The following is a 15,791-nucleotide window of genomic DNA, read 5'->3' as shown; positions in this document are numbered from 1 at the left end:
TTCCTTCCTTCCTTCCTTCCTTCCTTCCTTCCTTCCGAATTCCTTCCGAATTCCTTCCGAATTCCTTCCTTCCTTCCGAATTCCTTCCTTCCTTCTCTGACAAGGTAAAAGCAGCATCTGATCTCCCTTGCCTGGTTGCTTTCCTCTCCTGAGCTGGTTCTTTCCATTTGGGATCTGGAAGTAAAATCCGTCCCAGGAAAAGCCTTCAGCAATGGAACTCACTGGAGATGGGTTTTTCATTGCCATTCATCCTTATTTTACTGATAAATTCTGATGCACAACCAAAACTAGCTTGGCTTCTTGATTTCAGCTCAGCCTGGCCAACTCAGCATCCCAAGAGCACGAAATGAACACGTTGACCAAACCCTGTGTTTAAAAAGCTCCCTTTTGTTCTCTAACCCCCAACCACAAAAAGCAGTGTACACAAAACTCAGGGGTATGTGGGACAAAAGGAGGATGGTCTCTTCTGAGCCTGTGGCCTCTTAGCCCACAAAGCCCAGGCATGTGTCTCCTCCCTGGACGACATGATTCCCACATGGGCTCTGGATCAGTCTTAATCACACACCAGCTTGCCAGCTGTTCCCTCCAGCATGACAACTGGCTTTAAGCACGTTGTCTTTATTCTCCTTTGCCCTCATCCCTCACAGATGCCCATCATACCCTCATGCCAGAATGGAGGGAGGCATTTGCTATGTCTCTGCTGGTCAGGGAAAGCCCTTCCCACACTGAACTTTGGGACTGAGTCCAGGCACCATGTCTGTAAGCCCAGTCCATGCTCAGCTGCCTCCCAGTCCCTCCTTCTCACAGCCCATGGCACTCTGTGGCTCATCTCAGGCACCAGTGATTCGAGGTGCCTTCCTGTCTCAGACACAGAAGGATGTGGTGGCAATGGAGGGATAAGTGGTCAAAAGGAAATATGCTGGTGCTCCTCCAACAACATCTGGAAATGAATGCAATCCTTTTAACTTGATCACAGCCCCCAGGGGAGTGCACAGAAGAGTGATCTCCAGAAGATGGGCTTGGGACAGAAGAGAGGTGAGAGGGCTGGTGTGAGGAGTTAAGAGACAGAGGAAAGGGTGTTTCTTGGCTAGGATTTTCCTAAAAATATTAAAGATATTAAAGATCATTCCTTATCCTGCAAGTCTTCCCATAGATGCTGTAAAACATTGCCCAGTTGCTTTAGTAAGGAAGGCAAGAGTGTGCCATGGCTGACAGCTCAATACGTTGCCATGGGTATTTTGTAAATCACAAATGTTTAGCTTTTTCCTCAACCAATATTCATTGAAAGCATTTTTCCATGTCTGTGGTCTGCTGCAAGCTAATAGAAGTTGTACTATGGGCATGCTGCAGGATCTGTGGTTCATTCGAGTGCTTTCACAGATTTCTTTAATCTGTCCGAAATTGCAGGTTTCAAGTAACTTCCAGTATTTGAGCCAGACGCCTCCAATTAACTCTGCTCCTTTAGCTGAACGTACCAGGGAGGCCCAAGGCATTAAAACCAGTTGCAAGAAGAAACCTACCCAGAATAAATATAATTACAGCCTAAGCTTATTGTTCACAACTGGGTAACTCACACAATTAACGTGCTTTTATTTTCTCAAGAAAACAGACAAGGGGGGAAAATTAGATGAAAATGGAGAGCCACACACGGTGCCTCCCTGAGTTTCCCCCAGCAGCCCAGCAGCGCTGCTTGCTGCCCATCCCCTGCGGTACCTCCGTGTCCCCTGTGAGACACCCAGGCGTCAGGGATGTGAGGTGGCATCACCCCAAACGCTGACCCAGACGGGTGGCTGCCAGCTGGGGGCTGAAGCCCCGCTTGTGCTGCTCCTGTAGGATTTGGGATGGCATTCCCCAGCCCAGCTGCCGGCAGCCTGCCGTGCCCAGCACCTGCCCGGGTCAAGGACACGCTGTTCTCGCCGGCTGCTGCCCCTGCCGGGGAGATAAACGCGGGGCTTATCGCCTTCCACAGCCGGGCTGCTCCCTGGAAATCCGGATACCTGCCTCCAGTCGAGCCCGAGGGGTCTGGGAAGACAAAGGGTTTCTGTGGGCACACGTCGAGGAGTGATACTGAAGGATGGCTGGAGGGGGAGACCTAGAAATTGCAGGGTTTTAGCAAAAAAATGTGGTTCCAAGCCGGGCTGGTTCATCTGGCTGTCGGTTCTGTGGGCACACAACAGCTCTGGGCTGAGCCAGCCCTCCAGCTCTGAGGTGAAAGTTAACGAGGAGAGTTGGGGAAAAAAAAGAAAAAAAAAGAAAAGAAGCCGGCGAGAGGAATTGCAGGAATGAAACACTTAAGGAAAAACTGCACATTTTGTTGCTTTGTCTCTGCGCTATTGCGTCCTCTCTTTTGGTTAAATTGGGAACTGCTTATCACAGCAGTACCCAGTGCTGGCATCACAGCCTGGGATGGAAGGGCAGCCTTTGCATTAGGTTTGTAAGTCAGCTGTTGGAAATGGCAAGAGCAAAAACTTAGTATATATACAATTTCCTTTTTTTATTTACTTCCAGGTTTTGGACACTTTGGGTGTCGGGTGACCCTTTTCCTTCATATTCTATAGAGAAAAAAATACCATAGACACATGAGTCAGTCTTCTGCCACCCTCTAAATAAAAAGCAGTGGCTCTTTTTTCTAACTTTAAGCAGAAATGTAACTTCCAATGAAGGCACTGAAATTACAGTCCTGCAGGTGAAAGTCTTTATATACCCACAGAAGAGTTTTGTCACGAGGGAAGCTGCACCCACCAGAGTAATCCTCACTCTTGCTCCAAGCTGACCTGATCTGCAGCTCTGCCCCAGCAATGGGGATCATTTCTCTGTGCTCGTTTATTTGCCCAGACAGCTTTCATGGGTACCCCATGCAGAAGGAGAGTGACTTTCTCTCTCCCACTGCAGGCAGATGTCCTGTGAGATTCTTGCCAGCAACACAGACCCAGCAGGAGGAGAAGCCTGGAGAAGCCACTTTTTTGGCTGTACATGAGCCATACTTATCCTTTTCCCCATGGAAAGGGAATTGCATATTTGCTGGTGCCTTCACTGATCTAAGCCCTGAGGTCAGCACCGTGTGCATGTGAATCCAGGCTGGAACAAGCCCAGGGAGGAGAAAATACCTCAAATTCTGTACTCTGCAAGCCCCAAGTAATTACCTATAGCTCTGTGCCACCCAGGGTTACTCGGAAGGAGCCACATCCCAACCTCCCATCGTGCCTGGGGGTGGCCCCACCACACATGGATGCCAAGCAGGGAGGCAACAGGCCACCCTAAAGGGCTAAGCAGCTTTTCTCCTGCCCAAGCTCTGATGGCTTTACCTTCAGGGTTGTGGCAGGGAGATGTCTACTCTGGGAAGGTGGGCTGGGGCTGAAGCTTCTCTGCTTCTCCTGCACCAAGGTCTCGGCACCTACACACTCTTCCCTGACTCTTGCAAATCTCTCTCCCTCCATGCCCAGTCCCTTTCTCCAATCCATCAGTTTCTCAGCCTTTCCCTTCCCAGCACAGATGGTTGTTCCCGATGGAAACACTAGAAATATTTTGAGTGAAAACCCAAAGGGATACAGAGTGTGGGCAATTTTGGTTTGAACTGTTCATTTCTGGTGAAGTTCAGATGTAGCAGAAAGAAACTCTGTAATGGAAAGGGCCAAGGAAGCAGCCAGAGGCCAAACTCTGCTTGTTAATGGGAGGAGAGATGAACTCTGCCAGCTGAGACTGAGGAGGAAAGACCACATGAAGTACAAGCTGGTGAACCAGAGGACAAACAGCAAGCACCAGAGTTGGAGAGAGGGGAAGGAAGGGATTTCACCCTCTGAGATGCTCTCAGACCTATTCATGGTCCTTATGAACTGACTGACTTTCAGAGAGCAAAGGTGAGATCCCAATGCTCATGGCAACAACAAAGAGCTAGGTTGTTCTCTCTCTCTTAATCTTTCTTCTTCTTTTCTGCTCTTTTTCCTCCAAGATTAGACACCTGCAGCTGCCCCTTCAGGTTGTTCAGGGAACAGTTTTGCTGCCTGTGACTGGAGATGGGGATAAATGGCCAACCCAGCAAAGTCCAGGGCAAGCACTGCCATCCAGCCTGGCCTTGATCACTTCCAGGAATGGGGCATCATGTGCCCTTAAGAGAGAAATTGGCATCACGGAGGCAACTGTTTCAAAACTGCAGCACAAATTCTGAGCAGTCTGAACATTTTTGAAATGTCAGAGGGAAAAAAGGAGACAGACGAAATCCAAAGCCACTTAGGGAGGGCTAAAATGCTTGGTAGGAAGCTGTGGTTGTTGGCTCAGCGGTCCTGTAATGCCACATTATCAGCCCCGAGCCCACTCCAGTTTCAGGCGAGGAGCCTGCGTGCAGACACTGACCCTGGGAGCAGCAGTTTGCTGCCAAGCAGGAACTTTCCACTTTCCAAGCCCAAAGATGCCGGATTGCTTATGGCAAAAAATGTAATGCCCCAGCTCAGCAAGGAGCCCAGCCACCCGCAGGAGGTGAGAACAGCTGAGCTCTGGGCTTCACCTGGTGCCAGAAGGGGCTACAACTCTGTCCTTGCAAGCATCTATTGCTGCTGGAGGTAGGTGAAAAGCTGGCAGAAGCAACAAAAAGGGAGAGTTATCTGAGGGAATTAGCTCAGAAAAAGACAACTAAACCAAGGTAGGCAGGTAGGTGGGAAGGGTAGGTAGGTAGGTGTACATATATAGAGATATCTGTATAAATGAAGGAATTTTATTCAAAGTCGTCAAATTCATGCCCAGACCTGGCATGGCTTTCCCATGGCAGCAGCAGCCAGCTCCCTGTGGGGTGTGGGTAGGCAGGGCAGCCCTGTCCCACCATGCTGCTCCCCCAGAGATGGGACAGGTTATTTATGAGGGGCTTTTCGGTGTAAATTCATGGTGGAGTGCCATCTGCTGGGCTCGTGCACGGCGCTTCTGGCACAGGAGAGGAAGAAAGATAAGAGAAACCCCAGAAAAATGGGCTGTGTCTGTGCTTGGACATCAAACTTCCCCAAGACCCTTCCCCAGGTGGCTGCCAGGGAGCAGCCACAGCCAGGCTGGCTCACCCTGCAACTCAGCATGGCCTCTGCAAAATGCCTCATGGAAACATCCACTGGCTCCCAACAACTCCTAAACCACCTGGGAGAATTTCTGGGGAGTGGATCCAAGCCAAAATCAGGCTAGGGACCATCCTGATTGTGTGGATATACCAGCAGCAGCCAGTGCCTGGGGATATTCCATGGCAGCAATCCATTTGTTAGCACAGATATTGTCTTTGTATGATGTGTGTGTGATGGACCAGGCCCATGCCAGGGAGGAGAATGAGCAGGTTTCATATCCTGCAACCTTAACTACGAGTGTGGAGCAGCTTTGAACCACATCTGGAGGCATTTGTTTCTGTCCAGCATCTACTCAGGGAGTTTGTCCCCCTAAATGTGTAGGTACCTCAGCTGACTGCCTGAAGCAGGCTGTGTGAATCCCTCCTGTTTAAAATCTCTAAAAGAAAAACCACCTCCCTTTGAGCCATCCCTGCCTGCTGCATGGTCTCTGACTCATCACAGGTGGTGGCAGTTATTGAAACCTGAATCACATTTGCATTATGCTAACCCACCTCTGACTGCAGTGTGAATGAGGAGCACGAAAGGAGCAGGGAAAGGAGCAGGAGAGAGCGGGAAGCGAACTGCAAATTAAAGGCAAATCACCAGGTTGGTTTAGGGTATTGTGTAAATGAGGGTGGCTCAACTTTCTGCTGTGCTGGGAAGCTGAGAGGCCAACGACAGTGCCAAAGATCTTCAGCATAGCAGCTGCAAGGTGCCTGCTTTTTGTCCTGTTAGGGATCCACCAGCCTCGTGCATTTCTGTGTTTCTGTCCCCCCACTAAGGAGCCTGGGAACCAAAGGAGAAACATACAGGGGCAAACTTTGTCAAGGGCTCTCAGAAAATGGTTGTGAAAGGACTGAATCTAAATCCATAAATGCTTTGCCAGCATTCAGTAACCACTAATTCTAGTTTCCTCTGTGAAATACGTCAAAAGTAAGCTTCTTGTCCATCAATCAGTCGTCTCCCAAAAGTAGGAAAGAGACCTTGACAGCAAAGAATGGTTAAAATGAACAAGCAGAAAGTAACACGTCCTTCAGAACAAAGAACATACTTTCCTGACTGTAGGGTTTTATTCATGTGCTTCCAGCTCACTCCAAACACAAACTTATCACCCTCGTTTTCGTGTGCCAAATCAATAACAGCCTGTGCAGGGATTGTGGAATGCTGCATCTGAAAGCCTCTCACACACTTTGCTGAAGTAAAGGACTGATAATAATTAATAGCTGCCAAGGACATTCAGCCTTGTTGAGTGATTGTTAGCATGGTTTTCCCCTGGACACAGTTTAGACTGAGCCTTTCCAATTTTCCTGGACAGTGTATGCAGAACAGGAGATTTTTCTGCGTTTTTGCGGACAATGCCTGGCAGACGTTGAAGAGAACATCCCACAAAGCCCTTCGACTGAAAAACTTGCTGAGAACTGGGCCTGCACCTCTTCTGAAATCTTTTCACCAGTTGCACTAGGAAGGCACAGCTTTCCCACCTGTAAGGACATCTGGGCTTTGGGTAGGTGAAGCAGCTCTGGACAGGCTTTCAGGTCACAGGGAAGTATCAAAACACCATGTGCCAGAGGCTGAAGCATTTCTTCCAGATGGTTTCTGCTTCTTGCTCTTGTTATTCAACTGCTCTGAGAGGGTTAGAAACCTTAGGAATTATGCCTGGATCGTAAGCTGCCTTTATTTCGCAGTCATTCTGGAGCTGATCCTAAAAGCGATGCTTTTGGGAGCAACAAGTCTAATAACATCACAGAGCACAGTAGCTGAAGGAAGCAAGAGAGTTGAAGTTCAGCTCCTGGCTCAGCAGCTGACTTTTGTCAGCTCCTCTCAGACCAGAGGAGGCAAGTTTCTGAAACCTCCCCAGTTTTATTTTTTTCCTTGGGCCATCTGGAGGCAGGAGAGCTGCAGAGTCAGAGGGCACAAAGCCCCTCAAAGGCAGTGGTCTCACAAAAGAAAGATAAGCTGGCAAGAAGCCAGGAAAAATAAATGACCCTGTCTCCAAATGCCTCTCAGGTAAATCTGGGTTCTTTTGCATTTCTTGGCAGGCAGGTGTTTTCACTTCATCAGCTTCAGTTGCTGCTTCAATTTTTCATCAGAAATGCTTGTGACAGCACGGGACACACCTCAGTGGGACGCAGTATGGAGCAGTGCTCCAGCATCTGCTATTTTCCTTGTGGTTTTCTCCCTTTCATAAGGCACAGGTGCGCCTTTGGAGGTGCCAGTACTTATGCTTGGGCAGCTGGAGGAAAGACCTTCAAACAGATTGCATTCCTTGGTTTTCCAAGAGTTGTGTGGTCAGCCCCAGGCTGTAGGACTATGATAAGGGATCAGATCAAGTTCTGGCTAAGTGTGATCAACAAGGAAGCTGTAATGGGAAACATACGCCCAGCAGCCAGGGGATGCTGGCACGAGGCAACAACTCTAGTCCTTGGATGAGTTACTGGGAGAGAGAGCTGTTTACGGCAGAGCCCAATCTACTTCTTATTCCCAGCAGTCAGGGAGACCAAAATCCAGTCTACACAAATGCAATTTAGTCCATTAGCAGACATCAGAGAAGCTACCTGCCTTGACAAAACCCAGCTGTGTTTCCAATTAAGCAGGGATGCCTCAGAGTCTCTGTTCTAGCCACTGCAGCTACAATCCCAAATCCCCACAACAAATTACCTCCCCTTCCCAATGCTAACAGATTTACCTGTTTATCTATCACTGTTTGCCAAACGCTGCAGCACATCCTCACACAGAGGTGTTATTGTAGCCGCCACCTGAGATTTGTTTGAGCAGGGCTTGTGGCTTTTGGTTTGACACAAGAGTCGACTTACAGCCTGAAGGGCAGGAGTTTCTTTTCAAGGGTAAACAAAAGAGGTCGATGGGAGTTCAGGCATCCCTCTCCTTGTATCTCTTTGCTGTTTGTGGTACCAGCAGCTAAAGAGGCTTCCCTTTGCTCCCAGCTCAGAGGCAGAAGTGAAGGAAAGCCACAGGCAGGCAGGTGCTCTTGCAAATTGGCTAAGGCAGGTGTTTTATCCAGGCCTGCAAACAAAAGTTGCTTTACCTCAGCTGGATCAGCCTGCTTGTTTGTGCTATAACTGAAGCACTAATACATAATACCCAGGCTGGAGCTAAACCAGCTCATGTGGGTACGAGCCACAGCAGAGCCACAGCAACGGGGAGCTCACTGCCAAGGCCTCTGGAGAGCCAGGGAGTGCTCAGGTGGTCACTCCTGCTGGGCTCGCTGCTCCCCAGGTCCCATCTGTGGACCTACTCTTGGTTTTCCTCACGAGCAGTGAAAAAACAGCACACTTCTCTTGTGGCTGCTTTTTGAAACCCCTCTCCTTGTTTGGATCCCTCCACCCAGCCGTGTGTGACAGCTCCAGGAAAGTGGTGTCTGGCCCATTTGACCTTCACTCTCACACAGGCAGCAGCGCAGGGCAACTGCTCTGTGAGGGGGAGTGAAGGAGGAGTAAAAGGAAAGTAAATCCTGATCTGTCCAGTCTCATGTGGATAAGTACTGTGGAACAGTAAAATGACATTTTCAAGGTCCCAAAACACAGCTTGGACCTGGGTGGCAACTGATCTGCAAGAGACATGGTGACAGTCCTTTTCCTTTCTGCTTAGTTTAAAAATAAGCATTCTTGCCGCTGCAGCGGCAGCACCGGTCAGGGTTCATTGCTTCCCAGCTGTCCAGTTTCACCCTTGCTGGCAGGCAGAGGGATAATCCTGCTGTCATCTGTCCTGCCAGCACCTCTCCCCCTGACGTGGTGGAGCTCCCTGCCCATCCTGGGGTGCCCTGTGCTGCTGCACCACAGCGAGGAGGCTCCTCAGTGACCCTTCCACCAGAGCCCAGAGGGAAGAGTGGAGCGAGTGCTTTGCCAGAACTGATGCAGGGTCCCTGGGCTCCATGTTAACTGGGAGGTGGCTATTTCCAGCTTTGGCTGCAGGGATGGCTGGACTGGAGTGGCCTCAATGTAGGTTTGAGCCCTGCATCTCTGCTCCAAAGCTTCTGACAGAGGGAAAGGGGAGCAACCGGCTGCTGCCCACTGGGCCAAGGGCAGACACAGCATGCATGGCTTGGGAAGAGACTTAGCACAGGTTTGAGCTTGGCTGAGGCTTGGCACGAGTGCCTTCAAGGGAAAGCCAAGTGCTGCTGCAGCAGGTGGTGGAGCTGGCAGCAGGAGGATGGCATCTTCCTCCGAGTCAGGCGTACTGGCAAGTGTCAATCACCACAGAAACAGGCATACCTGAGGGACTAAGGATGCTGAACTCCCAGGTAGAACATGGAGCACCAGCACACCTGGGTTTCTGCCTCTCTGTGCAACAGGGAAAACATCCCCTTGTTCACAGCTGCCTCAGCTTGGAAACCCAGAGGCACAAAGGATTTGGAGTCTGCAGGAGATGGAGGGGGGCTGAATAGGAAAGAACAGAGCAGCACAGACATGGGCTGGCTCTTGGGAAAGGAGCCAGAGCAGGCAGGGGTAGCTCGTGGCAGGGGCACAACCTGGGGTGGGTGGAAGTGCCGACTGCAGGAGGCTGGGGGCACAGGGTGGACAAGGACAGAGGGGACACTGGATGAGGAGACAGAGTGGAAATGGCAAGTAGGGCACAGCGAGGGACTTTAGGCAAGGGCTGGGGCCAGGACAGGGGAAGGGTTGAGTGCAGAGAAGGACAAAGGCCATGCAGAAGGTGAAAGGTATGCAATGGGGACAAGGGAAGGCACTGGAGAAAACAAGCCTTACCCTTACAAAGAATGTAACTTCTATTTTTTTCTGTTAAAGCTTTTTAATTTCAACTGCTATTCAATTTTTCTCCTAGCATTCTCTGCCCATTCTTCCCCTCCTGGTCTTTGACCCTCTATTGGTAATTCCTGTTCAGTGTTTGCTAATTTTCTGTCTCTTGCTCTGCCAGTACGACTGTCATTGCAGGCATTATGCAGTGTCCTCTCTGGAAGGATGTGGAGATAGCAAACTGTCTGTACCTACAATACAAAGGCTGCTGTCACCTCTGCTCCAGCAAACAGCTCAGAACTCCCTGCCTGCAATTATCCTTTGGTTCTTCTCTCTGTCCTCTTCCAGTCATCCAGTCTTGGTTTTCCCATGTGTTTTCTGGAGTCTGGGTTCTCGCCAGCTTCACTTCCCTGCCTTGAACTGAGCCTATCCCTATCCCTGCCATCACTTGCAGCACTTCTTCCCCTTGCTCAGGCCAGGGAAGGGAGTGATGTGACAGGGAGGACGTGAAGAGCATCCACTGCAGATCTCTGTGGTCATGGCTGAGGCCAGGGAGCCAAACGTTTATGGTTTGTGGGTGGGTGTTATGTAAACAACAGCAATTATTCACTGTCAAAACTTCACAGCTGAGCCAAAACTCAACCATTTTTGCTGGACTGTTCACAGAGTCTGCTACTTCTAAAGGCTCACTTGCAGCCAGACTTTAGCCTTCCTCTTACAGATGCAGAATTGTTACTGCTATTAAAGTCACATTTATAGTGAACTTGCCACACCATCCTCTCCTGCCACGAGAGGTGTGATCCTGCTGGCTATGGTCCCAAAAAACATATTCCCTTATTTCCGTGAATATGTGAATTTGTGAATTTTTCAGCTTGTTACAAAGTGGCAACAGTGGTCTGAGAGTGCATGAGCACAACAGGGCATCCCTTCTGGGTCTGTTCAGGGCATTTGAAGGGTTCCCACAGAAATGAAGGGAAGCATCTCCCCATTAACTCAGCAGGTTTTACACCTCTTGCACTGAGATGTGTCAACCTCTGTACAGCTCAACCTTTTGTTATGAAGTCTTGTGTGGATGAGAATAGGTATTTTCACTACACAGGAGGAAGTGTGCCCCCTGAGTAGTTTCAGTGGAGACAAACACTTGGCTTACACAGAGACAGCCTCATTTTCTTCTTTTGGACTAGAGATTTGGAAATGGCACTGGCTCTTCAAAAGTCAGTGAAATCTACCAGTGGCTGGATTCACTGGCTGAGCAACAAATGCTTCAAAGGGTGACAGAAAGCTGTCAGGAGTTGTGATGGCTTCTGATGACCCTTCACTTACCCCAAGTGCAAGGTGGAGGATGGAGTTCCTTCATTATACCTAGATCCCCAAGAAAATCCCTTAGTAATCCCCATCCATACACCCTGTGCAAGAACGCTCCTCCATCCTCCTTCTGCCATCACATGCAGAGTAATCCTCCTTTTCCTGCGTCACCCCTTTGGTGATCCTTCTTATTCTGCAGGATCACATGCACAGCGACCTCCCCCTCACACTCGCAGGTCCAGGGAGAAAAAACCCTTCCCTTCTCCTACAGGCTGCAAAGAAAGCTTCCTATTTTTTGTTTCTCCCCAGGAGTTTAGATCCCCTTTCTTCCACCTTGATGCCCCAAACCCCCTCTTCTCTGAGTGGTACCAACTGCAGAGGTGGTGTTTGTTGACTTTTCCAGCTGACTTTTGCCAGCTCTTTGCCTCGATAACCTTTCCCAGCTGCCCTCCTGCTCCTCCGAGGCCGTGAGCAAGGCAACGCCGCGCTGACGCTTTCTCCTCTGTCACAGCCCTGGGACACACTGAAAGGACAGAGCAGGACCAGGTAACCCTGCCAGCTCCCCCGTGTCCTCGTGCCATTGCAGTACACAGAAAGCTTTGTGTTCCAGACCAGGGTGCTGCTTACTCACAAGGGGAGCCTGTGCAAGCTTGTAAAGAGCTGCATTTTTTCAGTGTGAGAAGCAGAGGGGGAAATCAAGAGAAAATGCCCTGTGAGATTGCCTCCCTCAGTACCTAAAATCCCAAAATGTCAGGGCTCACAGACCCTCTTTCTCCCATGTCACAAACCCCACTGCAGCCAGCACAAACCCTGAGTGCCCAAGGAAATAACTCTAAACATTCACCAAACAGCTGACCAGAGGAGAATAAGTGAGCTCCAAAGCTGCTGGCTTCTAGATTATTGTTATCTTGTGACTCCAATGGAGCAGCAAAATTGGGATGGAGATGATAAAACCCAAAAGTGATGGTGGTTTGCTTATCTTTCCCTTCCTCTCCCCAACACACATACAAGAGCCTGTCTGTGCCTCTCCCAGTGCAGTCTCTCATTCGGTGGAGATGACTTAATCCAGAAAGGGTGATGAGAAGGAGAAAGATTTAAATCAAACCTGATTACTGGGGCTTGATAGGCTTCCCTGGCAAGCTGTTCTGGGACCGACCCAAAAGTTGTCAGCTCACTGCCTGCTCCCTTGACAAGGCTGTTCAGGAGCCTTATGAAATGCAGCCGTCCTCTGAAAGCTCTTCTCAGCTGCAAAATCCTTCCCCCTGGCAGTGGGCAGGTGGGCACTGAGGGTCACCAGGAGCCTGAGCAGTGTGTGGTTTTGTGGCAGCCCTTTGGCTATTGCTGGGCAGACAGGGGGAGAAACAGCCCCATGAGTGCTTTGTCTGAGACTCCTGAAATGGCATGCCTTCCCTATGGCTTTGGGAGTAATCCACCTAGGAAATCACCCCGGCCTGGCTGGGAGATAATCCTGCCAAGCCATTGCATGTGCTCAGCCACCATTCGTGATGTCAGGGCTCTGCCCAACCCTCTCCCAGACCATGTGGATGGCTCGTGGTGGCCATGGGGACCTCAGGCAGGCACCAGGCAGGATCCAGCTGTAGCCACTCCTCATCCCGGAGAGTGGGGGCTGGCCTGAGGCTTGGAACAGGGAGAAGGTGTCACCACATCCCTGGCCATCGCACTCTCCACGGCAGCACTCTCCACAGCAAGCATGTCCCTCCTGGCAGAGACAGGAAGCAAACCACTAACTTTGGAGCTCATAGAGTTTATAGAAAGGGTGGTAGGAGCTGGTCATGACTGTAGCAGAGACCTGAGCTCAGTGTGCTGGAGATCCCATCCAGTCTACTGCAGGAGGAACAGATGTCTACCGTAGGAATGGCAGAGGGACAAGTCCAGGGGACTTGCAGAGTGGTGCAGTGGGAAAGGTCTCTGTCCCAGACCCAGCTGCAGCAAGGTCAGCTAACACTGACCAACACCTGAACCCCCCAGGGGGAATACAGCCCATTAAAAGTGACAAAGAAACATTTCAGACACGATTTTGAAATGAGCCGATTACACCCTTCTTCTTCCTCAATTCAGTCATAAACGCAGCTATGAAATCAGATTGTGTCATAAATAATTAAAAAAAAAAAGGGACTGGGCTAAAGCAGCATGAGTGATTTATCCTTATTAAAAAATGGAGAGTAATAAAGCAAAGCTGTAATAATAAAACAAAAACGTTGACTAATATCTGTGAAAAATTTGGAGGGTCACAGGGAGAATGAGCTATTGTGCTTTGTGGCGGGTGGGGTGCTGGTGAAGTGTTTGTGGTTAGGACAAAGACACTGAATTTTGCAAGCAGTCAATGAGTTTTAGGGTTTGCTTTCTGCAGGCTTGCTGCACCAGTGAGGAAATTGTTCATGCTCAAGAAAGGCAGACTTTTACTGAACTCACCAGAGTCTCTTTTGAGGGTCTGTTTTTCTCCTATTTCTTTCTCCCCCTTTCCACTACACAGTGCCATTGATAAGATAAATTTTAATACTGCAGAAAGAATAGCAGTGACAAAGAGCTTCTTGTTTTCAGGCTGTATCAAAGCTCTTACTGCAAACCCAACAACACTTGCCATGTTACCTTGCTGAGCTGGCTTTGTGCATGGGAGCTGGAGAGACCTGGCCTAGGAAAGGCTGCGTCCGTGAAAATCTCAGTGAAGTAAAAGTTCAAAGGAGGAGAAGGGAATGGGAGATAAGAAAGCTTCAAATCTTCATTTAAAAGGAAAAGAAAATCTGATTAGGATGTGCTGGCTAACTCAAAACACATGAGCCTGAACATCAAAAGGTTCGTAATTCGTACACGTGCTGTAGATAATTATCAGTTTAACTTGATACTTCCTCCAGCGACAGAACTGACGTCAGGCGGCTCCAGCGACCGACTTTCAATCCAGCCCCTGACACTGAGCAAGGGCCCCGCTGCTGACGCCGATCCTTTCGCTGTCCCTTATGTTCCTCCGTGCACATGCCTGCCAAAAACCTGCCTGGACCCCCTCCTGGCTGCCCTGAGGCCCAGGAGAGACCGAGAGAGGACATAGTGCCTCTCCAGAGCTCCGGACATCTCCCGCTGTAGAGGACCTCTGGTAGATCTCCCGTCCTGCAGTGAAAGGGCAATGACAGAAAACCTAATTTTACTTGAGAATCTGTCAAAACATGGCCTAGAAAATAAATGTCAGACTCTGCTTCCTCCAGTCAACTGCGATCTGGGGACGGCTGCAAGCTGGCTCCTCCAAAACTGCTCCCGTGCTGCCATGCAGCGAGGTACAGGTACGAGGGGCAGCTGGAGGCCCATTCCTGCCCTGGCTCTCCTTTCCCTGCTTGCCTGGTGCGAATGGTGCAGCAGGGCCAGGCTTGGGGACACCAGGAGCCACACACACAACCTGGCTGCCCCGCGGCTGACTGCACTCTCATGTCCCAGTTTGGAGCTGATCTTGAAGCTCCCTGCGCATTTCCGAAGCCAGAAGGTTGGGGCAGAAGGTGGGTAATGAATCCCAGATTTTCCAAGAGAGTCATGTGTAGCATAAGAATAATGTGACTTCGGGGAATGGCAAAACAAAGCATTTTCCTTCCGTATCCAAGAGACTTCTGCTCAGTCCCAAGCTCTCCCCAAGAGCTGAAATGCCCTCCTGTCTGCCTGTCCACGGGAGAGAGAGACAGACAGACAGAGACAGACAGACAGGGCGTAGGCAGGGGAGAGGTAATGCTTTTGTTACAGGGAAAAAATTCAAAAGCCTGCTGGTGAAATACTCCTAATTCCTATGACTCTTTGTATGGTGGAGCTGGAATTTTCTCCCTCTCTCTCCCCATGAGCAGCCCCATGACAGTTTCCTTTCATTAAGACCTCCGTGTGCCTCATCCACAACCCCAAGACCACCTTCTCTACATTCTCTTTTAATTTAAGGATTTTATTGCTTTGAGGGAGGAGGGGGGAAACAGTAAGAATTACAACTAAGCCCCTACTGGGCACTCTGTCATTATCTCATCCTTCTGGAATATGCCTTTTTTTTTTTTTTTAAAATGTACTTAATCATTTATTTAATGGACAGCAAATGGCATGTGAAGCTTTGAGGTCTATGAGGAATGAAGCCCAACCTGCAAGACGCTCTGGTAAGTCATTTGTTTACAGTAAGCACAGCAAACCACTAAACATCCTTCTGAAGGCTCCTGTAGATCAGTTTGAGGCCAGTAAAATAATCTAGCTTTGGGTTTTTTGGGGTTGGTTGCTTTTTTTTTTTTTGGTTGGTTGGTTTGGTTGGATTTTGGTTTTTTGGGGTTTTTTTTGGGTTTTGTTTGTTTGTTTGATTTTGGGTAGAGAAATACAGTTAAAAATACTCCTTCCTGTCTATGCCAAGCCTGAAATGCAGGCAGGTAACACCTTGAGAGAAAGCCAGCTCACTTTATAGCAAAGTGGATTCACACTCTGTTGAATATGAGACACACACAGACTGACTGACCTCCCCTGGAAGCTCAGTTCTGTCCCACTTGGTGATCAATCTCAGCACTTCAAACAGCATAAACCATCATGTGTTTTAGGCAAAAGGAACTCCAGATACAGAATATAAACCAATTCCCACAATGGTGCTTTAATCACCCCAAAATGCTGACAGTAAATTTACATTTTAATTAAGGGGAATGAATTATGCATGAGTGTGTAGTACTTTCTCTGTAAGTAG

Source organism: Corvus moneduloides, chromosome 2 (assembly GCF_009650955.1).
Source record: "Corvus moneduloides isolate bCorMon1 chromosome 2, bCorMon1.pri, whole genome shotgun sequence".
NCBI lineage: Eukaryota > Metazoa > Chordata > Aves > Passeriformes > Corvidae > Corvus > Corvus moneduloides.
Note: the sequence above shows the minus strand (reverse complement) of the source record.